General features: G+C 46.7%; 1 protein-coding gene across 7 annotated transcripts in view; it reads left to right on the top strand.

The window, feature by feature from the left end:
• The first annotated feature begins 279 nt into the window (after window positions 1-279).
• SEMA4D (semaphorin 4D) overlaps window positions 280-23,973 on the top strand; it is a 98,018-nt gene continuing 74,324 nt past the window's right edge. For 5 of the 7 annotated variants that reach the window (XM_082783352.1, XM_082783351.1, XM_082783353.1 and 2 more), the window contains exon 1: window positions 280-630. The gene's annotated coding sequence lies outside the window, so the exon portion shown is untranslated. Of the gene's footprint in view, window positions 631-5,559; window positions 5,613-13,066; window positions 13,086-23,973 lie in introns of those variants that run through there. The other 2 variants (XM_082783348.1, XM_082783350.1) reach the window with 2 other exon arrangements.

Raw genomic sequence — 23,973 nt, 5'->3', positions numbered from 1 at the left:
CAGGTAAAGGGTGGGACGTGCCCCTCGCCCTGCCGAGGACAGCACCTCCCCACGCTCTCCTGCCCGGCTGTGGTGCTCGCTTCCCGAGGGAGGCCCCGGACCTGGCGCCCCGGTGGTGTGTGATCCTGAGGGGCTGCGGGGGGCTGCGCTGACCCAGCCTGTTGGTGTCGGTGGCGTTTCCCCGCCGTGCCCCTCACAAACGGCAGGCGCTGGGCCTCGCCTGCCGCCCTGCAGGGGGAACACAACCACAGCCCGGGCGGCCGCCATACTGCGGGGCAACCCAAACTTGTTACACGCGGGCACCCGGCCCTCCTCCTCCTCCTCCTCCTTCCTCCCCTCCTCCTCCTCCTCCTCCTCTTCGCCGCCGGGAGGAGGGGGCTGCGGGGGCTCACCCCACGGCGGGGAGGCGCCGAGGCGGGCGGGGGCCGGGCGATGCGGGCAGCCCCCCCCCGTCCCCGGCAGCCCGGCCCGGCCCAGCCCCGCTCGGCTCCGCGCCGCCGCAGGTAGAGCAGCGCCCGGCGCGGGGTCAGGGCTCGCAGCGGGGCCGCAGGAGCCGGAGCCGGAGCAGGAGCCGGAGCAGGAGCAGGGCGGCTGCAGCCGCCGAGCCGAGCCGAGCCGAGCCGAGCCGAGGTGGGTGCCGGGGCCTGCGGCGGGGAGACCCCCACCCACGGGCACGCGTGGGCTGGGGGCGCTGCACCTGCTGCTGGGGTGGGTGGGGGTGCGGGCGGCTGCTGCTCGCCCCGCGCTGTCCCCGGCTGTCCCCTCGCCCGTCCCCTGCCCGCTGCGGGTGCCCTGGGAGCCCGGCTCCATTTCGTGGCGCCCACCCCGCAGCGGGCACTTGTTGGCCGGACACCCCCCTGCCCTCCTGCCCCTGCCCTCCCGCCCGAGCCTGCTGCCCTGCGAGGCCCCCGGGACGGGCGGGGGTGTTGGCAGGGTGCGGGTGGGCGCTGGGCGCTCCTTCCCGCAGCGCCGCTGCCCCCAGAAGCCAGCCGGCAGCGAGGTGTCTGCATGCATGCTGGCCACGGGTAGAAACCAGGCTCTGCTGCTGTGGAGCTGCGCTGGCAGATGAAGCCTGTCTCCAGCGGGACTTCTCAGCCACGGGAGCAAATAGTGCACCCCCCCCCCCCCCCCCCCCAAAAAAAAAAAAAAAAAGCTGTGCGCACCCAGAGATGCGTTGAGGGTGTTGGCGAGAGCTGCCAGCCCTCGTACTGACCCAGGCAGGTCTGCAGCTGAATTTCGTGTCTCCTTTTCGTGTGGTTTGAAATAGAAACAAAAGGCCCGGGTGGCTGGTGGGGAGGGAGGGTGGTAGCTCGTTCCCCGCCGAAGGGAGCCATGTGCTGTCAGCCTTTGAGGACAGCTCTGGTTCAGAGCCGCGGGGCTGATGGGCGGCTTCTTTGGGCAGCGTGCATACAGGTGTGCTCGGAGGTGTCCTCTGATGTGCTGTGCTCCTTCCCTTCGCTGGTGGTATGAGTCGGGGCCCTCTCCTCCCCCCGTGCAAGCAGCTATCACACAAAATGCTCGATAACCTTTCCTGAGCCTGCCTGCGTGGCTGCAGCTGCAGCGTTACACCACATAGGCTGCGGTCCCACGAGGGTGAGGGACGAGCTGACGCCCTGCCACCAGGTCACATAGGTCCAAGGCAAGTCATCTCCCATCAGAGTCCAAGGATGAGATGGGTTATCCCTTCTTTTGCTCTGCAAAGATAGCTTGAAATGGATAGTGATGAGGGAAGGGAGATGTAATTGCCAAGATTTAGTAACACTTCTTGTAAGCCTTTGATGCTTCCAAATGTTGGATCTTGCAAAAGCTCAGATTATTCTGTGATTTAAATGAGTTGAAAAGTCATTTCTGAAGGCGTGCGACCATGGAAGTGTTATTTGTGAATGGATGCTACCCTACTACGCCTTCCTCTAAAGTTTAATTAAAGACACAGCTGCGAGATAATTCTTCAGCATGGCTTACTTTTGGAAAAACTCATGAAACAGAGCAGTGCGTTCCTGGTAGCACATGACAGAGAGGGTGGTGTTTTAGGGGTGGCAACAAAAAGAAGGAAAACAGATCATAAACTTCCCTTGTGCATCCTTCAAAGGTTCTTTCTTTTATTTTAGCACCTGCGTGTAAATTCCTGTGCTGGAAGTTTAAGATGAGTGTTCAATCTTCACCATTGTGGTGATACCGAACACCTCGGGGATGTTGTTTCTTGTGCCTGGTCCTCTGCTGCTGCCTGCTGAAGAAAGATGCGCCCAGCTGGGCTGCTGGCTGGCCCAAGAGGGGCACACCTGTATGTGCTTCTGCCTCCTGCACCTGGTTGTGCTCTCTCTGAAGCTCTCCCCTCTTCCTTTCTCGCTCTCTGTTTCTCTGATGACGATGATGAAGCTTTTTGTAAGGCTGTCATCACCTGGCTTTGCGCAGCCCTATGCTCGGAGTCCCTAAGGAAGATGGGTGGAAGCATATCAAAAAGAGCAGGGGAGGTCCTGCTGGTTTCTCCAGGGTCTTGTTTCCAGGGGGACAAAGTGGCTGCAGAGTGGCTTTTTGGCATCCAGTGCCTCAAGGAGCCTGTGAGTGCTGAAAGTTCTGCTGCCCGGAGAGCTAGCAGAACTGGCAGCACAGGCAGATTTCGGAAAATGGCATGAGTCAATAAGCAGACATTCAGTTTTGATCCTGTTGGTACTTTTTGGACAGGGAGGAGAGTGAGAGAGGTAGGAAAAAATACATAACTATATATTTATATGTAGTATTTGCTGTGAGGGGGCATGTGTGTTGGCGGCACTGCAGTTCCCAGATTTTTGACGGTAGGTGTTTCGAAGCACAAAGCAGCACACTTGAGCTGTAAGAACGTAGTCTAGAAGTACTAAGGGGAAACAAAACAGGTGGCAAATTAACATGAACTTGGACTGTCAGTGTGAGCAGATAAGAAAGCCTTCTGAGGGCAGTAAATAAAGTTAATTGAAAACCTTGTATCAAGTTTTGACCAAGTCTGTTAACGATATGGAAATAATGATCATCTTGCAGTCTTTCCCACCTCTTCCACCTGTTTCTTTTTCTCTCTGTTCGCGTACAGCAGTGAACCCATTATCCACAAGGCACTTTCTGCCTTGATCCTCTTAAAAAATTAGTGTTAGCCTATATATGAGGCAGGCCAAAGAGGATTGAATGCCGTGCTGCGAAATCAGTACCTGTTGGCCTCATTGCGAGGGCAGGCCGGCTGCGTGCTACTTGCCCATTCTCCTCAGAGCATGCTTTCGGCACCGTGAGGAGGAGGAGGAAGAGGATGACGTGCATGCCGACCGGACTTGTACGTGATGGAGCTCTTCCATGGAGCTGACCAGGAGTGCCTGGAGTTACTGGGCTGGGAAGCCAAAGTGGTCCTGAGTGCATCTGCTCGCTGGGCTGGGGGACAGAAGATGATGCGCAAAGCGAGGCAGGGCGTATAGAGGAGAGTGTTTCCGCTGGGAGAGCGGGCAGGGGAGCAGGAACTCCTGCAAGCCTTTCGCCCTCACGTAGGAGGGGGACTGCAGGAGCAAGGTGAGGTGCCGTGGGGAGGTACTGCCTGCTCCGCGAGTGGCAGGGCAGGAGGAAAAGGGGGAGAAATGCATGAAACGTGATTATAGCTCTCACTTTGTTCGGGAGTAGTTTTCCAGGGCAGCCTGTAGCTGTGTTTCTGCTGAGTTTTTCCTCCTTCCCCTGATATAAAGCAGGCATTATTCTTGCCCCAGATGATTGCTTTTTATATGTATATGCTCAGTTGTACTTGATTTTTTTTTTCATAAACAAATGATGCTCTCTGAACTTTGTCATTGTATATACAAAGGGACGCATAGAAAAGTGGAGGCTAATTTTTTTTAAAAGAATGTCTTTGTTCGCATTTTCACTGAAAGAGATAATACATTATAGTTGGCTGCTACTGGAAAAACAATGCAGGATGTAGGGGAGAGGCCTAGAGATGTGAAAGGTCTTGGATTTATGTTTCAATTCTCCCATTTTAAATGTGATGTGCTTTGGGGAGAGTGGAACTATGCGGACTTTGTTCTCAAAAAAGTGTCCTATGAATCTATGTCATAAACCAGATCCGTGAGCTTGTGCTTGGCTTTCCTGAGGCTTGCAGTGGTTAAACCCCCAAGCTGGAACTGCTTCAGAAGCAGCTATCTGTTTCTTACATCATTTAGTATAACATAGGCTGTGTGAAGTTTCTGTGAGGACACGTGAGATGTGGTAATTTAACTCTGTGAAACGTGTTCTGTTGCAACCTGTAGAAGTAGGAAAGAATAAACCTGCTGTGCCCGCTGGTGTGCGAAGCTGTCACGTGCACGTGGGTAGCGCTGGCTTGCTCTCTGGATCTCTAGCCGCTGCTTAATCCAGAGCGAAAGGAACATGCATCAATATTGCATATCAAAAATAACCTGTGCACTTTACCTTATCCTTCAGTGCTCGAGTTTATTCAGGAGCTGTGTTATGGATCGCCTATGGCAAGCAAAGCCCCAGCTGTTAGCACAAGGAGAACATGTCCACTTGGTGAAACCACTTTTTTGGGGTGCTGGAAGGGCACAGCTTGTGGAAGGAGGGCATACCTCCCACTGGACCTGCTGGGAATATGGACAGTCTTTTTCCAGCCTGTCCTAACAGTACATTTACTACGCTTCCCTCTAAGCCCCAGCTTGTATTTTCCTCGTGGCCTTCCTAATTCTTGCCAGACGTCGTAGTGTGGGTCGTGAGATGTTTCTGCCTGTAAATCTGTATTTGATCTGAGCGCAGTAACAGTTGTCTGCAAAGCCTTTGAAAACAGAGGAGCCTGCTGCAGGCAGGAGCTCGTAATCGACGGCCCAGGCCCCTCTCATGCGTCTGCGTGGTGCAGCATTGCTGCCTTTGGGGTACGCCTGCAGAGCTTTCCCTGCACGATGGGGTTCCCTCTTGAGTGCACCCTCCCAGCTTCTCCCAAAATTCATCAGCAGAAAAGCTGGAGTGAATACAAAAGCTCAGTAACGCTCTCGGTTGTCATTTCGGATGTAGAAGTCTGCCGGAGTGATGTCAGGCTAGCAGAGCTTTCTTCTCTCCCACACTTCTGTGTTTTTGATTTAAAAAAAAAAAAAAAAAAAGTGCATGAAGTGACCAGAGGCAAAGACTTTGGCGTTCTTGTTTCTGCCCGGCAGTTGCATAATTACTAAGGATTTGCTAAAGATGTGTATGTATAAGCACACAGATTCCCCCTCTGTATTTGTCTTGCAGATCTACCCTACCTGAAGGATCTATTTGTCAGAAAGTGAGTCGTCCATCACAACTCCAGGTGTAAAGAAAATTAACACCTTTGATGGAACTAATTTAAAAAAAAAAAAAAAAGCAAACTCACTGAAAAGTATCTGTCAGTTGAACCAGAGTAAGAATTACATTATTTATTTATTTTTCCTGTTAAAATCTAGTCTTATTTAGGTGAGAGAAAATAACCATCTTTTTGTTCTTGAAATTATTAGGGTTGTCAAAAATTTGCAGTTAACAAGCCTAGGTGCTGGGCCCTACTGAAATAAATTCACTGTCCAGTTGAATATGACAATGTCTTTACTCCAGGTGTCAGTGGAATTGATAAACTGCTCTGAAAGGTCATCCTGATTATCTTCTAGGTAAGTGGGACACATAATGGCCTTTTCATTTCACTTCCTTTGCACAGGAATTAGTTTTGAGGGATTGTATGATAAATATGTAAGACAGGCCTTTTCGTAGGCTTAAGAGCTTTCCTCTCTGTGCAATTCTATCTCCCAGAAGAATTAAATAATAATAATAAAGAAAACCCCATCCGTACGGATACATTTACAGCATTCCGGTTAAGATATTTGACTAATTGCCTTCAACAAGGGTAGATGCTACGCAAATATTTTTTTTCAAATACACAAAGAAGTAACTAAGTATATTTTGATTCTCACACACTCTACATGTCAGAGGAATTTACTATTGCATTGGCAGAGGCTGAATGAAATAACTCCACATACAGTTCATACTATATGAATCAAATGCCTGCATATTAAATCTTGGATTAGCGTTTGCTCACAGTATGAAGATACTGATATGTATATATTCTAAAATGGATGAATTTGCTTATCTGGATTTAAAAAAAAAAATTTTTTTTGAAGTATCTGCTTACATTTGCCCTGAAATGGGCCTCCCATGTGCATAAATTGATTGCACGTCTAATGATGCATGCTGATAATCAGGAATTCCACTGAGGTTTTTAAGAACTTCTTTTTCCTGCTTTAGCACTGATAGTCACCAGGGGAAAAAAAGTAACCATTATTCAGAGCCTGTCTTCTGTTCTTTAATTTAATTGTTGGCTTTTATGAGAGGTTCAGTTCCTGTCACTGCATGTCTGCCTCTGTTTTTCTTCAGAGCTATGCCTCCATCCTCTAGAAGAGGATGCAAATTTGTTGCATTTCAGTAGCTTTGGAAAAAAAAAATAAATTCTTCACAGATTGTGGAGTGATGCCTTTGATCACGTGAAGCATCCCGTTGCACTCTGGGTTTCTGGTTGGCGTTTGGAGAGGGCGCTGGGGATGGATTTGCTGCTGCTGAAACGATGGTGCTGGCATGGACCGGGCGCGTGTCCGGGAAGGGGCAAGGGCGGCAGGAAGTGGGTTCAGCAGGAGCAGTTAATGTTTGCCTGCAGAAGGTGAATGGAGTCAGCTGTGTTAATTTCCATGCAACAAATGGGCTTTGAGAGTCAGAGGTGTTAATGTGACCCTGTCATTACGCAGCGCTAGGCGGTGGAGGAGGCTTTGAGGTTCCCACAGAGAGATCCTGGCCTGCCCATTTCCATGGCAACGGCCATCATTTAAACATTTATAACCTTTGATTAAAGATACAAAAAGGAGGGGAAAACCTTTTAAACATTACAAATGTAAAGCTTTAACTAGGTCTTTCGCTTTAACAATATCCCTTATTTACATTCCTTGGAGTGTGGAGGTTTTATAAGGAACGCAGCTGTCCCTTCCCCATTTGGTAGGCTTCGAGATGACATTTCGGGGCAAATGCAGTGTTCTGGAGATAGCAATCTGACTTTGATCATAGCTGCACTGACATTACTCCACCAATTTAGTTGCTATTTATTTACATTAGTGTACTTTGCACCAAAATTGTGCTTGAAGTCTGTTATGCAAGATTTATGCCTCTGATAAAAGTGTTTGGGGAAAATAGCTATTTCTGTGTTGAATAAAATTAGTTTTTAAAGAGGAGGAAGATGAGATAGACCCGAAATTACAGACTCTGAAGCAGTGTAATGGCTGATACACAAAAGCCTTATGCTAGTGGGAAGAGCAAGCTGTAACTGCAGAAAATACAGGCTGGTTGCTAGCCTGCAAATTGTGTAGAAGGGCATGCTTCTGCCCGGTGTACCTCCACATCCAGTCCTCCTTCCTTTCCCCATATGCACGGTCTTTAACGTGTGGTTGCATAGCAGTGCTGCGGGAGAAATGCTCCCCGTTTGGGTTGGGGATTCTCACGTGTGGTGCTCGGGTGCGTGGCGTTAGGCTTTCTGGGAGTTTCCCACTGCTGGAATAATCTGCCATTATATTTTTGTTTTGTTTTTTAATCCTTCCCGCTTCTCACCCTCCCCCCAGCCTGCTGCTACTTGCAATTCGTTCCTGGGGAGATGGAGGGAAATACTGAATGTGCTAGTGGATTTCATGGTCATGCTGTCGAAAGCTGTGGTGTAACGTCAGGACTGGCACAGTGGGAGCTCTGAAGAAGGATGAAATAAAGCTGTATTTCTTCTCTGCTTTTACTTGGGGCAGCTGAAATTTGGTTCTGCTTTGGACTAATCCACACTGACTATAGGTGAGGATAGAAATGGCGTGACTGCCTCAGTGGGAAAACAACAAAAACGTCTTCTGGTGACGTGTAGCCTTGGACGTACTGCTTGGGATCTAGATACGCTTTTGAAAGGCAGCAGCACACTGAGAGCATCCAGGTGTCAGGACCGTGTCAGATGGATCCGTGACATAGCTGTGGAGTTTCCCACCAATTTGATGAATCAGAAGGGTGGGTTTCGGGTTAGTCGGTTGTCTTTCCGAGTAGTCAGAGGATGAAAAGTACGCTGCTCCGTCTCAGGAAACAGCCCAAGGGCTCCTCTGTGCTGCACTGTGTATGTACTAGTGTGGACGGTTTGGTGCTATATATTCTTATGTTGCATTTCTTACGTTTCCTAAAGTGTGAGGAAATGCTTGTGATATAGTGCTTGTTTTGTGACGGGGTGGCTCATTTGCTAGTATTGTGAACGTATGGATGTTAGTAGTGCTGAGACGAGTCAGCTTTGTTTTTATCTTTTACAAACTTAGAAGATGCTGTGCTTCAGAGTGGCTTTTTTTTTTTTTTTTTTTTGCTGTGTCTTGCTTCCCATGTCCTATTTATCCCTTCCTACCTTTAAAATAACTATGCGTTCTCAGTTTTTACCCACCATCAGCCATTCTGCCGCTCAAATTGCTTCTTGTGAAAGTTCTTGCTTAATCCTTATGTTGTTTCCCTTTTGGAGGCACGTAGGTGTAGGAGCTTTGTGGTTACACCTTGCATACAGTGAGGAAGAGGGGTTGAAGACCTGTGCAGACGCTGGGGCACACACTGGGTGATGCCGGTGCCTTGCACGAGGGCATCCCCTCAGGGCTGTGTTTGGGGAGGATTCTGCAGCAGGGTGCCAGGCTTAAACTCCTCAAGGACATGCGCGGTTTCTGGGTCTCCTTTCGTATTGATGGGACATGCTGTCCTGGTTGCAGACACAGACAGCTGAATGACAGAACTGTGGAGTGGTTTGTGTTGGAAGGGACCTTAAAGATCACTTCTTCCAACCTGCTTGCCGTGGACAGGGTCATTTCTAGGCCAGGCTGTCCAAAGCCCCATCCAACCTGGCCTTGCACGCTTCCTCCCTCAGATACGAATGGAGCTGGTTCAGGGTCTCCAAAGCTGTTTGGCTTAAAATTTACTGTGTGGACAAGTCTCAAAGGACTGGCGATTTGTAAGATTTGCAGCAGCGTGGTGTGACGCGGTGACAGCTTGTTCAGCGGCGGTGTAGTTGTGGGTTTTGCATTGCAGCAGTGCACTCTCTGAGTTCCCTCATGCAGCCTCTCTGTCTGTGGAGGGGAAGACAATTTGTTCTGAGCAGAACAAAGCTGACGTTCCCAGAGGTTCATGTCCAGCATCTCCCTTGAGGACCGTGGTGTTTGGTCCCAGGTCAGAGGCTTGGCTGCTGTGCAAGCAGGGTGGGAGAGGCTGGGTTTGAGCTTCATGTGGTCAGGTCTCCATGGAAGTGCCACAGGGCAGGCTCCCTGGTACCCCCAGAGAGGATCCCCTGCACCAGAGAGGACACAGGCTGCTCACTGTGCTGCAGGCAAGCCAGCTCAGCTGGTGGTGGCAGGCCAGTGATGAAGCTGGTAGCTACATGCTGGTTGAAGTCTGCTCCCAAAGCAAGCTCGTTAGCATTTTGGAAACGAATGATAATGTGCTGTGGGGGAATATTATACCGAACAGCTCAAGTTGACCCACTAACAATCTGCTAAGGAAAGAAAGCTCCAAGGTTGCGTAAGCTAGCTGGAAAATGGGTCCCAGTATATAAATAGTGACGAAATAAAGACCCATCTGAGAGTGAAATCTCTGGATTTCTTTCACTGAGCTCCTTTCCAGTTGTTGAGGTGTGAGCTGTAGTTTTGGCAACTCTTGTTTTTAACCACAGTTAAACAATTGCATTTAAGGCTGAAGTAAGCATTAGTTCAAGTTGCCTTTCCACCTGAATAAAAGACACTCTGAGCGTATCCAGTTACACCTGTGAAGAGGGTAGTCATTTGTGTTGTGATTAAAGAATGCTTTTAGTGAAAGGCCAAAATCATGGACCGGCTTTCTGAGGTAATTTTGTTGTAGTGTTTAATCAGCGGAAAACGAAAGCTGTGAGGTTTTCATCAGCTCCTGTGTCAGGGAGGGAGAGGACTCGATACCTATGGTAACATGCAGAAAGTAAACGGGGTCAATGCTTGAGGAAAGAAATCCTTCCTAATTCCTGTGGCTAAACATATTTTTGTGACTGATTCTAATTCTGACAGCAGCTATCAGGAAAATGTGCATGCTTTTCCTGGTGTTCAGTTATGTATAATAAACACATTTGTTAGTTTACGTCTTTGTCATCCGCTACTAAGACTTTAATTGTTGGGTTTTTTTTTTTGTTTTTTTTTTTTAGTCTTAAAAAATTGTTTCATGAGCTTTAAAAACTCCATCCTGAGCATGTAGAGCTCTGTAAGTGCAAGCTCCTATGTCACAAGCAAGCTCCTAATAATATTGTTTGAGAATGTTCTCAAATGCAGAAGGAAATGTGTAGAGGTGGGGAACTGAGTTGTTCTGAAGTGAAGCACATTGAAAGTGTGTGTTGAAGTTTGTTCTGTGTTTTATGTGCACAGCTTCAAACCCTTGAAGTTCTGATGATCTGAACATGCACATCCAGTTGTGCTGCGGCAGCTCTGGAGTAGTGCAGACTGTAGCATTTGGGAAGTCTGGATGATCAGGGAGGGCATCCAGATCCTGAAATGCCTGGATAGAGCTCAACAGGAACAGATGTACCTATGTGTTGTTCAGACTTTGCATATTTTTCTGTTGACTTCTGAAATATTCTTAGTGATTTAGCTCTGAGCCTGAAAAAAGCAATGTAGACTTTTAATGTGCTTTCATTACAGCCAACACCACCAAGAAAACATTGGCTGTTTAGGTGTTCATGTGGGATTGTGATTGCTGCACAGATTGAAGAAGGCCCTCAGATGTGCTCAAATGTCTTCAGTAGTTTTTTTAAAGCTTTTCTTATGCTAATGAAAATCCTTCATGGTTACACGCATGTGAGTTGTTGAATTCTTGAGTTTAAAGACTTCATACCCTTTAAAATTGTAAACGTGGTATTGATACTAAAATGGTATACTTAGCTATTCAGGCTGTATGAATATGTTGATTCTCTAACGCCTGTGAAGTTCCCTCTGTTCACGGTGGAACCTCAAGGTAGATTTAAAATTAATCAAATGTTGACTGTAAAGCCACATGCATTACAGAAGCTGTACTTTGTGATACTGGCATACATTAGGATTCTCATGGGAAATAGGAAGAAAAAAGATGTTTTATTGCTATGAGAATGACTATAGTGATGCCTACTGATTTCGGCATTCAAAGAGGAAAAATACAGAGTTTTGAGCCACTGCCTTTTTTCTACCAGTCATTTTTTGAAAGTGCATCGATGGAACTATTTGTACTGCTGTGAACAAGAACATGTCAGGTGGGTACTGCCTGTACTGGAACAAACAGCTTTATTGTTTCCTGGATTGTCTTGAGTATAAGAATGCGAAGGCCAAAACAGTAATAAAAACAGATGATTACTTCTGCTCATTCAAAGAGAAAAGCAGTAGCTAAAATACAATTTAGTTTTAATTCTTTATGTTTCACTTCATCTACTTCAAAGCAGTTGATAAAAAGCGTAGCTGATACTTTGCTTATACAGACAATTATGTCCCACAGGCTTTGTTAGAATTAAAACCACTTTAAATTTTAATACCAAACTGCTTGTAAATTGTTTTAATCTAAAATTTCATATCAAACTGTTGAGATACTTACATTCATGGAGCAAAGTAGGTATTTTAGTTCACTTTTAATGACTAGCACATGTGAGCTATGTAAATTGAGTTACATGCATAGGATTTCCAGCACGTAGAACAAAGCAGAATTGTATGTAACGTTTGTCTGTGCCTCGAATTCCTGATGCTGCAGCATCTGACAAATGTATACGTAGCCGTCTGCTCTGTTTGCAGACTACGTGCTGCAGATAGCCACCCGCCTTGGCACAGACTGTCCGGCCTCATCGCGCTGATCCAACAGCGGGGTGCGTGCCAAAGGCTGAAGTGTGCAGGGCGAGGGGCACGGCGTACCGTGTCCAGCACAGCACCGCCGGGCTTGGGGGTTGGTGATGGCGGTCTTCTCAGGGTCTCTGCTACCACATGCAGCATTTCTGTGTCTGCCTGTGAAAGCGGTGCAGAGCTGTGCCTAGCAGCCTGGGCTGTGACAGGCCGTGGTGGTGGGGTGGCGGCCTGCAGAGCGGCAGGCCCGTTGTGCTGCGAGGTGCCCGGCGTGGCTGCGAGGCAGCCCTGTTGGGCTGGGGAGGTGTGGAGGCACGCATCCGCTTGCTGAGGAAGTGCTCCGAAAATCAGGGGCACCCGGGCGCTTCCCCTTCCCAGCCCTGGCTTGCTTATGTCTTGACTCACACGCTTAAGGGCTCGCCCCAGCTGACTTGTGCAAGGCAGGGCTTCTCTGTCTGCTGATGTTGTCACCGTGTTGTTTCCACTTCTCAAGTTTCTTATGTTCATGTGATTGCTTTAAGGATATAAAACTCTTTATTTCCGGTCTCCTGAAGCAAGCATTTCTTCCTTCCTTTTTAAAACTCTTTAATTGTAATCCTTCATTGTGCTTTCACTTGTTTCTCTGATGCTTTTCTGAAAAGGTTTGAAGATTTCTGTGTGTCTGTGGCATGGGGTGAGCCACCAGCAGTTTAATCTTCTCCAGTTGACAGAAACGTGAACTTTTTAAAATGTTTGTGTAGCAACAAGCTGAGGTTTGCCTGAGTCTTTGAGAGGCTGTGGAGGAGGATATGAAGGCTCTACAATCCCTGAAATTCTCATCCCAGCAATCAAGCCCTAAGATAACCAACTTAGGTAGTTCCTTTAGTGAAGAGAGGAGGGACCTGAGGGCTGGGATAGGACAGTTTGTCATTTCCTTAATTAACGATTTCCATTTCCTGCAAGTATCCGAAGCCATCAGGTTCAGGCGTAATTGATGTTTTTACTCCTGTACCACGGCTGTGGTGTTCAGGTAGGCATTTGAGGGCCTGAAGGAGAGCTTTGGTGCACTCAGTGTTTATAGATAAACACATGTGGGAGACACGGTCCCTTCTTGGGGAAGTTTACAGCATATTTTGGAGCGGGAAGAAAGGGAACCCCACAGGAGGAGGAGAAGCAGAATTTGGAAGAGCAAGCTCGAGATGAACTGCGTGGTCTTGCTGCGTCAGACTCTTCGGCTGTTGTGTCTGAGAATGCTTTCCTGTAAGTCTTGCTGCAAACGTATATCTCAAAGGCACAGGGTAAAAAAGGGAAGGGGGCGACTACCTGTCAGTTTACTAAGCTGAGAAGGCTAAAGATATGAAGGACAGAAAAGTGGCTGTTGTGGGTAAAAGGAAAAAATTACAGGATTTAAGCATGCCATGTCCTGCCAGTAAAGATGATTTTGGTGCCTCTTTTACAGTGAGGACGTTGAAGACCATGTTTAGATTTTATCTTCCAAGTAGGATGTGGGAAGAGACAGTGACTGTTTTGAAGAAACATACCTGCACAATTTCTAGATGCTGACATTTCATCCTAGAGTGAAACTACAGCAGTTGATGGAAGCTGAAATTAGCGTTACTCTGATTCACAGAGTTTATTTTTCGGTATACCCACTGCAAGTATATTGGTAATGCCTACAAGCATTTTTTTCTTTCTGTCTCTCCAGTTCATTGAGAAATAGATACCTGGTTTTATTTTCTGAGGTATTTCTGCAGAGAGCTGCTTGAATGTCCTTTGTTGTAAATCTGTCCATGGTTTTATAACTCTGGGTAGTTTTATTGGTATCCTGCCTCTGCCAGGGCATGACGACTTGCAAATCTACTGTGGCTTGTTACCATGCTCACACTGTGATAAAAATTGAGAGGTAACACAGTTGATCATTGCTGATTATGTATGTATCGAGGTATACCAAAAGCATTGTGGGTTCATTTCTGCAAATGGATTTTCCCTGAGGTTTGCATGCAGCCTGGACTGACTGACCCTCGGCGGTAGCTGTATTGATAAGCTAAGTCCTAATAGGCAGCTGGTGCAGTAGTGTGAAGTGGGCTTTTGGAGGGGGGCCTTGCTGGAATATGGTTCTCATTAGGGCAGAACACCACATCTGAAGTCATTTTAATTCTCGACAGCATGGTACTGCCTTGCGGAGACAGTGCGATTACTCCGGGGAGGAGGTGGAAGTGCCTCGCGTCACTCAGCTGTCCTGCTGCTGATTAAGGGGTGACACTGTCCCAGACGCCTTTCGGAGGCAGGCAATTATTTTCAGCTGGAGAGATGTTAACCAAGAACTGAAGCCCTAGGGGAGGAAAGGGTGAGCAGGGCCAGAGAAGGAGGGGGGGGGGAGCTCACAAAACACAGAACATTTATTTTACTATTTCTATGTCTTGGGCTCTCCCGTTACAAGGCTTTCACCATTGGCACGGTGAGGCACTGCATGTTTGTGGCTGACTGCACAGAGCTAAGTGTTCTGTTCCGTAAGTTTTTTTTACATTTGCTTGAATATAAAATAATTTTGTATTAATTTGCATCCTGCTGTATGGTTAGTGAGACCAGCACAGATGCTTTGTCTTCTTTCTACTCTTCTTTTCATGTAGCATTGTGGTTTGTTTGTTTGTTGTTTTGTTTATTTTTATTTTTGCTTAAATATTGATCCAGAATCCAGTTTTAATCAGTGGAGGGATTTATATCCAGCAGGCTGCTGCCATGTGGTCATTATTTTTGTGATAGACTCATTACTTGATGATAAAATTCAGGCCATTGCCTACTGCTCAAGGCAACCTTTTGCTACGGTCTTTGTAAGAGAGCTGTGAGAACAGCCATGCAGCTTGGGTTGCAGGTAAGAAATTAATTTTTTTGGTTATTTTGTAAGTCAGTGGAAGTTGAAAGCTCATTTAAAGGTTCTTTATCAACTACATTAGTTGTCACAACAGGGAATAATTTAGTAGCAGTAGAAAATAATTGCTTCAGCTTGTAAAATGCTGTAATCTAGGCTTGAAATGTGAGAGGTTTATACAGTATTGTCACTGTTGACTGACTGATTTCATTACATCACAACTAACAATAAAGCTGTTTGAATTACTCAGCAGATTGAGTTTCTTAAACTGACTGTGAGTCACATTGCCTGTATGGAGATTAATTGTAAATGGTCTTATGTTTGTGTGCGTGTTGCAGAGAGATATCCTTCGCTAACAGCCTGGATTCAGCACCTGTCTGTAGCTCCAGAGTACTCAGGCACAGTTAGGTGTAGTCCCTACAAACAGAAACGCCCAGGAAAGAGCCTCAGTACTGCTGTGATGGGACCTACTGGGAACCTGTCTTGTTGGCTGGTTGCGTATAGATACTGTATGGTTTCTATTGCCATACAGCTTAAATAAGAATTAACAACTGCAACAAAAAAAGCCCAACCCTTTGATGCATGTATTGTGTAAATTGTAGCTGAACAGGCTGCCGCTTTGTGTACACGGCTGGTGTGCAAAATTGTAGTTTGAAGCTTGAAATCTGTTTCGAAGACATGAAACTTTGAAGTGATTTCTGTTGGCATATACAGAACAGTCTGTGTTTATATAAGTATCTGGCAGCTGAATGTCAGTATTTTTTTTCAAAGAATAGCCTTGCTGATATTAGAAGAAAAATGGAGTGGAAAAAAAAGCCCTCAGTTGTGGTTGTGCCCTAGAATGTACTACTAGTTTTTCTGGTTATTGCTATTAAATCATGCTGATGCTTTTGTTTTTTTGCTGAGACTTAGCATATATCTTGCATAACTAGCATATGCTTTTCTGTTTGTGCTCATTTTTAATTTAAGTGTACCTTGCTTATCAGCATCACCAAAGCTCACTTGAGTAAACAAAGAGAACTCATTCCCTTCAAATCCAAACTCAGCTGCAGGTAGTCTGCCTTTTGCTTTCCAGCAATGGCAAACCAGGAGTAAATCTGCCTTTTAGCAGACATCAGAATAATCTTTTATGCTTCCAAAAGTTCTTTTTTGCATAGTAACAGGAACCTGCTAAATAGCAAGACAGTGCTGTTAGGTTTTATTGACATCGTTCCTTTGCCTAATAGGAAACAGAAAACAAAGGGGGGGGGAAGTTTTAAGCATTTTGAGGAGGAAAGACTTTAGGCTGAAACTTTCCTTGTGTTCAATTAGCGGATATATATGTGTATTTATTGGACTGTTTCATTACGGTGGTCCGGGTCTAAGTGCTTAATTAGCTTGTTTGTTGAAGTCAGGCAGGAGAAGAAAATAAAGGACCCAGGTAAAACTTTGCAGGCTGTGAGTGAGCAGGCGGCACGTGAGGCTGTGCTGGGGTTGGCCTGCCTCCATGCAGGGGAGGATTTCCTGGGCGATGCTGTGGGCTGGAGGTCTCAGGTGGGTCAGGAGGGGTGGTGGTAGCACGGGGCCACCCGTGCTGCTGCAGCAGCTGGAGGAGCAGTCCCACCAGTGCTGGCTTTGGTGTCTGCCTCGCTGCTGCCTCCCTGTCCTCCACCGGAGTATGGATGCCATGCTCTGTGGGCAGCACTCCCTAGCTAGGGACTGATTCCTGAGCACACTCGAGTAGGCAGTACTCTGCTTTTGCTCCTGTACCTCTCCCTCACCTTCTAATTAGCTTCCCTCTCAGCTTTGCGGGTGCTGGAGGCTGGGGCGAAGGTGCCAGGGCCATGAGGAGGCTCAGTGGGGCCTTTCTTGACCCCTGCCTGCTGCCACCACCACCCCTGGGCCTCCTGGCCCGGCCTTCGTGCCTGACCCATGCCTCTCCTGCGCCCCAGGCTCCCAAAATTATGGCTTCAGGGGAGGGGTGATGAGGGGACTGGGGGTGTCCTCAGCATGGTGTCGTCATCCCCTTCCTACGTGGCCAAAGCCATGCTGGCATGTTGCTGCCTCTGTTTATATCAGCTGGCCGCCCGCTTTTCTTGCTAATAAAACGTGGCTAATGAAGTAGTTGGCATCTGTTTTGGGAGAGGGTGAATGGGAGAGGGGAACCTCTAAGAACAGCTTTATGGCTTGGCTCTGCGGACCAGCTATTTAATGTAGCGCAATAAAACTTCGCAATTTTAGCAATTCAGAGCGATCTGAGCAGTTTCACATTGTTTTACTGCATGAACAAAGCAGCTATTGTTCTCCTGGTCATAGCTGTTTGCCTCCATCAGTGTGAAATGAGGTCCAGGAGAGCTGCTGTGTGTGAAACAAGCGAGATCTCTTCTGAAAGCCCCGCAGATGTGTGGGATTAGCCTGTCACTGCTGGGGCAGCCTGAGCAAGGACCAGATGGGGGTGTGCAGCTCGGCACGCCAGCCGGGAGCCAGGGCCTTCCCCAGCTAATGTGGCTTGTGCAAATAGTGCAGGCATCCTTGGTGGCTTGTACAAGTAGTGTGGACATCGGCGTGGCGGCCTGTTGTGCGCCTCTCTAGAGATGCATCCCCAAGTGTGCAGGCCGGGGGGGGTGGGGGTGTTGGTGGCCTCTGGGAAGGCTGCAGCATCACCAGATGCAAAATGAGGTCTGTTTGTGGGACTTGGTCCGGTGGGACTTGCTGGTAGCACTGTGACTATGAAATTAAGTGAGGTGGGCAACGTAAATCTGTAGTTCGAAGCTTCAGCTAGGAGGACGCTTCTTGAAAATAGCATTTAGATGCTCGAATTTGCCTGAAAGTAAAATGACTACATGAGCTGACTTTCATGCCTGTTAAGTTCTCTCCTTTTATATTAAATGTTGCTTTAAACTTTAAAGGCATCAGTCAATTAAAGAAGTCTGTACCTTCCTAAAATATATTTTATAAGTAATTATTTTACTTTATTAATATTATTGTACCTACCATATAATATATACTAATATATGTTATTACAAGTAATTATAGTAATTACATTTATCATGTAAATACAAATTTTCTTGTCTGGAAATCTGGTGGAGGACAGGATCCTGAAGGGCCCTATTTGCTTGAAGTTTGGGTGTTATGCCGAGGATGCATGAGGAACTTCAGAAGAAATAACAAGTTATACCTGTTTCTTTGATTTGAGAAGTTACTAGTTCAAAGCTGAGGGATCTTATAGCTCTCATTATAGGATCTGCCTTCTTGTGTTAGATCTGTGGGTGACAGGAACAGATGAAATATTTTCGGAAGTAGTCAGGAAAGAACAGAGAAGAGAAGCTAGTTGAGCTCAGTGCAATCTGTCCGGGCCTCGTGCAGGTACCTGTGTGGCTGATGGGACGCTGCTGCATTATTTCCTGCAGGAAAGAAACGTGATGCCCCTGCGTGAGTTTTGCGGGGCTCCTGCAGAGTACCTATAAATATATGTGAATAGTAATGAATAGTACTTCCACGCCAGCTGATAGACTGGGAGTTTGCAGTCTGGGGGAAGGAAAGTCTGGCAGGAGGGAAGCCTGTTGTTGTCTGCTGTTGGTGTTTCCTCCATAACATTGCTGGCAGGATAGATTTGGAAACACGAAAGAAGAGATCCTTACACTGAGCCTTCCAGGCTGGTTCTGTTTGCCACACTCATGCTACGCTCAGTGACCCCTCCGCCTCACCAGGATACAGACGGTGCAGGTGAGTCAGCTGAATGGTAATTTGGACAATGATGCGTTGTACCAATAGTGATCGAGTTCCTCAAATCATGATGCTACCGCAGGCAAAACACCACAAACTGCTGCTCTCCTTTCATTCCAGACTGTCCCAGACGTCTTCAGATCCTGTTTCAGGTTTGAAGAGAAAGTTTTTTGAGGTCTGGCACGCATGCAGAACATGCAGTGTCTTGAGGCTGAAAGTTACCTTCCCATTAATTTGATTTTACAACTTTCTTGAGCTGCCGTGAGATTTATTTGTTTATTTTATTTATTTATTTATTTATTTATTTTTGTCCACGTGGGATTTCTCACGAAGACTCTTAATTATCAAGTGCAGTTTGGGGAGTTCCCTGTGCGTTACCTTCAGCTGATGTTCTGTCGGTGTACTTATGTTGAAATTCATATTGTATTATAATTGCTGTTTATAAATTACACCTGCAGTATGTTAGAGGTTATCTGGAAATTGAGAAATAAATGGCATAACACAAGCATAACATATGAAGTAAACGTGTACTAAGACATTTCCTTTGCAAGAGCTTGAAATGTGTCTGAGTTAAATATGCAAAAATATGCAGAGAGAACATTTGTAATTATGCCATGCAAGCTTGAAGGACTTAATATGGAGAACTTGTATTGAAGTGATTCATGACATATAGAAGCAGACTTAAAAGAGTGTGGCTTTGTGAAGGACACTTTTGAAATCGAGGTGGGATTTTTCCAAGCTTTGTAACCAAATAGAAGTCAAGGAGATTTTTGAAAATGAATTTCAGATAGGTGACTTGGTAGAGCCTTGCTCTGTACTGACTAGGTATTCGGCTTTGGAAGTGTGCATGTAGTTATACTGGATTTAGCTTCCAACTTGGTGATGGGTTGGGTAGACCAATAATCAGAAAAAATATGTGCTGTGCTGATGAAACTTTTGTGGAGAAATAGAGAAACACCTTCAAAATAGCCAGAAGGCTAGATTTTTGCTCTCTCACTGAGAGGTGTGCATGAAGTTTTTCTGGGCATCGAGCAGGATTGTGAGGTGTACCTTTAGAAGGTGGTAGCACTTGGAGAAGAAGGTAAGTGAGTGGGTTGCTGCCCTGGTCAGGGGTTGGCCTGGAGCAACTTGCATGCTACTGCTGCAGCTGTGCTGCAGTCTTCATTGCTTCTGGATCTTGTAGCTAGAGCTGCGTTGTAGAAATTGTCAGCAAAAATGTTGGGAAGAAGCTTGAAAAAGCCAGTCAAACATCCTGGGAAACAGTTGGCTTGTATTGTCCCAGAAGTGCATCAGCTGGTATCCTGCTTGCCCTGCAGTGCTTGTCTGAGACAGAGGATAGGGAGGCTGGGTGCTGAACTTGAGCTTGCCCAAGACAAAAAGATAACCTGACAAAAGCATAACCCAGTACTGCCTTGGAAGTATAGCTGATCATCAGGAAGCACTTCCTTACGGTGTGGGTGATGGAGCACTGGCACGGGTTGCCCAGAGAGGGTGTCAGCTGTGGTGTCTGCCTCCTGGGAGCTCTCCTAGAGCCTCCTGTGCATGGTCCTGGGCAGCCTGCTCCAGGTGTCCCTGCTTGAGCAGGGGGTTGGACTAGGTGACCTCCAGAGGTCCCTTCCAGCCTAAACCCTTCTGATTGGGAGAAATAAAGCAAATTTAAGTTGTTAACGTAGCCCTTAACATGGCTACGTTATGGCTACGTAGCATGGGTCTCTGGTGCTGTTGGGTGAAATTCTGGCACCAAGACCAGGAGTTTACGTACTAGTCTTGTTTCCCCTGTGCAGAAAAAAAGGATCTTTCTTCACTCTGTGTTTCTAACGATGGCAAATCTTCCACCTCATCATGTGTCCAGTGGTTAATTATTCTGCACCTTGAGTGTCCGTACAGTATTTCCATCTTATAGTTGATCTTAGGTTTCTGGCCACAGGATCTTTTTAAAACTTAATTAAATGAAAGACCACACTATGCAATATCACCTTCTACTACTAACACCTGGTAGTTAACAGCTCTAACAGTTCATTGCGTAGACTGTAGGAAGTGGTTTCTTTCTGCCTAAGCAAATGGTTTACTGTTGAAAATACTGTTCTGTCTGTTCTTGGAAGTGTACAAATGTCTATCATTTGTCAAGTTGTTATTCCAGAACATAGTGCTCCAAAGCTATCAGTCTTAAAATACTGTTAAATGACATTACAGGGAAGAATAAATGAGCAAAATCAGCATTGTCTTGCTTTTTTTTTTTTCCCTCTTGAGTTATTAAATGTTTTAAATATAACACTAAGTAGCACACCACCAAAAAGCACAGTCCCAGAAAAATCAACCTGATTATTTGGTTTTAAGTAAATAATTAATTTGGCTTCTTTTACCTTTCTACAAGAGGTTTAGGGGGAAGGATGGATGATCACGTTATTGAGTAGACTAGTTAAATAATCTAGGTTCTTTTCACTCTAACTAATGCCAAGTAACACGAGGAATGAATTAGTTTTTACTTAGTATGAACAGAGCTATATATTAGTTGCGTATTATATTAAACATGAAAACAGTGGTTAAATACAGGTGGCGTAGGAATTTCTGAACCAGCAAGCGCAGCAAAACTTGAATTAAGCTCCTCGTTCAATTAATTGCATGTTGGTAAGTATACACTGAACTCTGGGCTGCAGCCGTGCGGTCTGCTGCCTCTCCTCCTGGTAGAAATGAGGGCAGCTTGCACCTTCAGCAAACTGTGCCCGTGTCTATTTGCTGTATTTGTTGTAAGTCCTGTTTTGCTAGAGCGAGGTGGAGAGGGAGCTTGAAACACCAGTGCCTGGACACAAAGAGAAGCCCAAACCCCAGGGGTTGAGGGGGTGGTGGGACCTGCCCCGTGGGCAGCGGCTGACCTGCGATGGGCAGCAGAGGCTGGATGCAGCACGGGGCAGCTGAGGGTGGATGTGGTGGCTGGAGTCAGAATTAGGGCCCCCCGTGACGTGAGGTGGGTAAGAGCTGCTTGCTGCGTTGCCTATAGCTATGCTTTGGCTGTGAGGCACCCCGCAGCTCAAGCCCTTCTTCAGGAGCAGTAACCTTTTATTCAGTTTTCTGTAAGATTTATTTTAGTGGTGGGAACTGATGTGTGATCCCTGGAATTGAGTTCCTATTGGATGCACCTTTACCTCAATACTCAATGTAGAAAAAGTGTTTTGCTGAATGAGTATTAAAATAGTCAAAGCTGAAGAGCTAATAAACTTACAAAGAATAGTTTTGAAGGGAGTGTATTACTTTGAAAATCAATGCATGGTAGGCTGGAGTATTTTGTGATTCATTCTTTGAAGGGACAAACTGGAATAACTTATGTTGGTCTGCGCCTAATTTTTTTTTTTTTTTTGAGTTGTTGTTAGATTGAAGTGCTTCCGAGCCCAGAACCAACCTTCATTAGCTCTCGAAGGGCTTAACAGAAAAGCAGGTATAAAATCAATTTAGGAGGCGGAAACCATTGCCAGTACTTGTGTGTGAAACCATTTGTGCGGATGATGCTGACTTACACCGAGAACACGCACTCCTGTGTTTATACTCTTAACTTCACGATGCTGACGTGCTGAAGTGGTGCCTCTCCAGAGATGTACGTACGCTGTCTCAAGTGTCCCCCTTCACGGTAGCTTTTTGTGACATTCAGCGCAATTCACCTTGACATTTACTCAAGTAGTTTTCTATTGAAAGGATATTTTAGCTATCTCATCGTAAGGTTTACAAAAGAAATGAGTTTAATTGCTCACATCGAAGCGCTCACCCCTCCCACTTGCACACATTCTGCAAGTGAAACGTGTTAATCCCCTCCTGCCCTCCCCCCATTGAAGAAGCCTGATACGTTTCCTTTTGCATTAGTTAGGCCTTCTGGGAAATACATGCAGAAATAAAAGGCTTTTCTATAGCCCTTTCTCCCTCAGGAATGCATAGAAACCAGCTCCTTGGATCTGTTCCACAATTTGAAACTTGATTTGCGGGGGGGGGGGGGGGAGTCTATAATCCTATGCACATGTTACTGAGAGAGACCTAATTAAAATTTGAGGTAGAGGTGCAGGTTCTTAGAGGATCTCGCGCTACTTTTTCGAAAAAGCATTTCATGTGCCTTATTTGCAATCCGTATGTTGTGCCGAGGCATGTTTCCGAAGCAGGTATGTAAAGCTCTCTTAGCTATATGACCTTTGGTTTTCCATCCTCTTTATTAGCAGCGTGTACCCAGACAGCCTACACAGAAGGGGCTTCTTTTGTTTATAAAGATTACTTGAGGATGGTGATGGTTTCTCGGCTGCTGACAGTATTCACACATTTTACCTCGGCTACAGCAAAAGGCGTGCCCTTTGCCGGGGGGCAAATATTCGTGCATGCTCGTTACACATCCATGAAAACCCATGGGAAGAGGTGCTGCGGGGTTTCACAGTGATGTTGAGATGTTGGTTGATGTCAGTGCCGTACTGAGGGCAGAAAGGCTGGTGTGTAGCCTCAGAGCGTTGGGACAGGCAGGAATCCCAGCAGGCTGGGCTGGGGTGACCATCACATTGCTAAGTAACCCAAGCGCTGAGATACCTGCGTGGTTCGGTAGCCCTTGGGGCTTGTAGGTACTGGATCCTCCTCGGATCATACCTGGGGTTAGCCCAGGACGGGCATGCTGGTGCCCACAAGGTTGGTGAGATAAAAGCAGCGGTGTGGTGGCTTGGGCATAAGCTGCTGTCCATGCTGCTGGGCGTGTGCCAGTGCCCATGCTCTCCTTCTCCTGCCTGAGTGTGCCTGGAGGCGAGTGAAGTGTGAACTTGAGCTCTTCTATGGGGACAGTGTGACGGAACCCAAAGATCTCCTGTGTCTTCACTGTATTTTCCCCCTGTACTCAGCTCTGGTGAGGCTGCACCTCGAGTACTGTGTTCAGTTTTGGGCCCCTCGCTACAAGAAGGACATGGAGGTGCTTGAGCGGGTGCAGAGAAGGGCGACGAAGCTGGTGAGGGGCCTGGAGAACAAGTCCTATGAGGAGCGGCTGAGGGAGCTGGGCTTGTTCAGCCTGGAGAAGAGGAGGCTCAGGGGTGACCTTATTGCTCTTTACAGATACCTTAAAGGAGGCTGTAGCGAGGTGGGGGTTGGCCTGTTCTCCCACGTGCCTGGTGACAGGACGAGGGGGAATGGGCTTAAGTTGAGCCAGGGGAGTTTTAGGTTAGATGTTAGGAAGAACTTCTTCACTGAAAGGGTTGTGAGGCATTGGAACAGGCTGCCCAGGGAAGTGGTGGAGTCACCATCCCTGGAAGTCTTTAAAAGACGTTTAGATGTAGAGCTTAGGGAAATGGTTTAGTGGGGACTGTTAGTGTTAGGTCAGAGGTTGGACTCGATGACCTTGAGGTCTCTTCCAACCTAGAAAATTCTGTGATTCTGTGATTCTATTGGCAACCACGGGCAGAAATAGTTTCCTTGTCCCCACAATAATTGCATGTGTTCATATGTAGGTTGGAAAGAAAACAGCCAATTTTCGAGTCTCTGGTGCTCTCCAGGTAATCTAAGCAGAGGCAGTGCTGCTGCCTCTTGGCACAGTTGAGGCAGTCCACGTAACGCTGGGGAGGCAGC

This window comes from Aythya marila, assembly GCF_965140915.1.
Source record: "Aythya marila genome assembly, chromosome: Z".
Lineage (NCBI taxonomy): Eukaryota > Metazoa > Chordata > Aves > Anseriformes > Anatidae > Aythya > Aythya marila.
The sequence above is the reverse complement of the archived record's forward strand: the minus strand, read 5'-3'. Positions and strand labels throughout refer to the sequence as shown.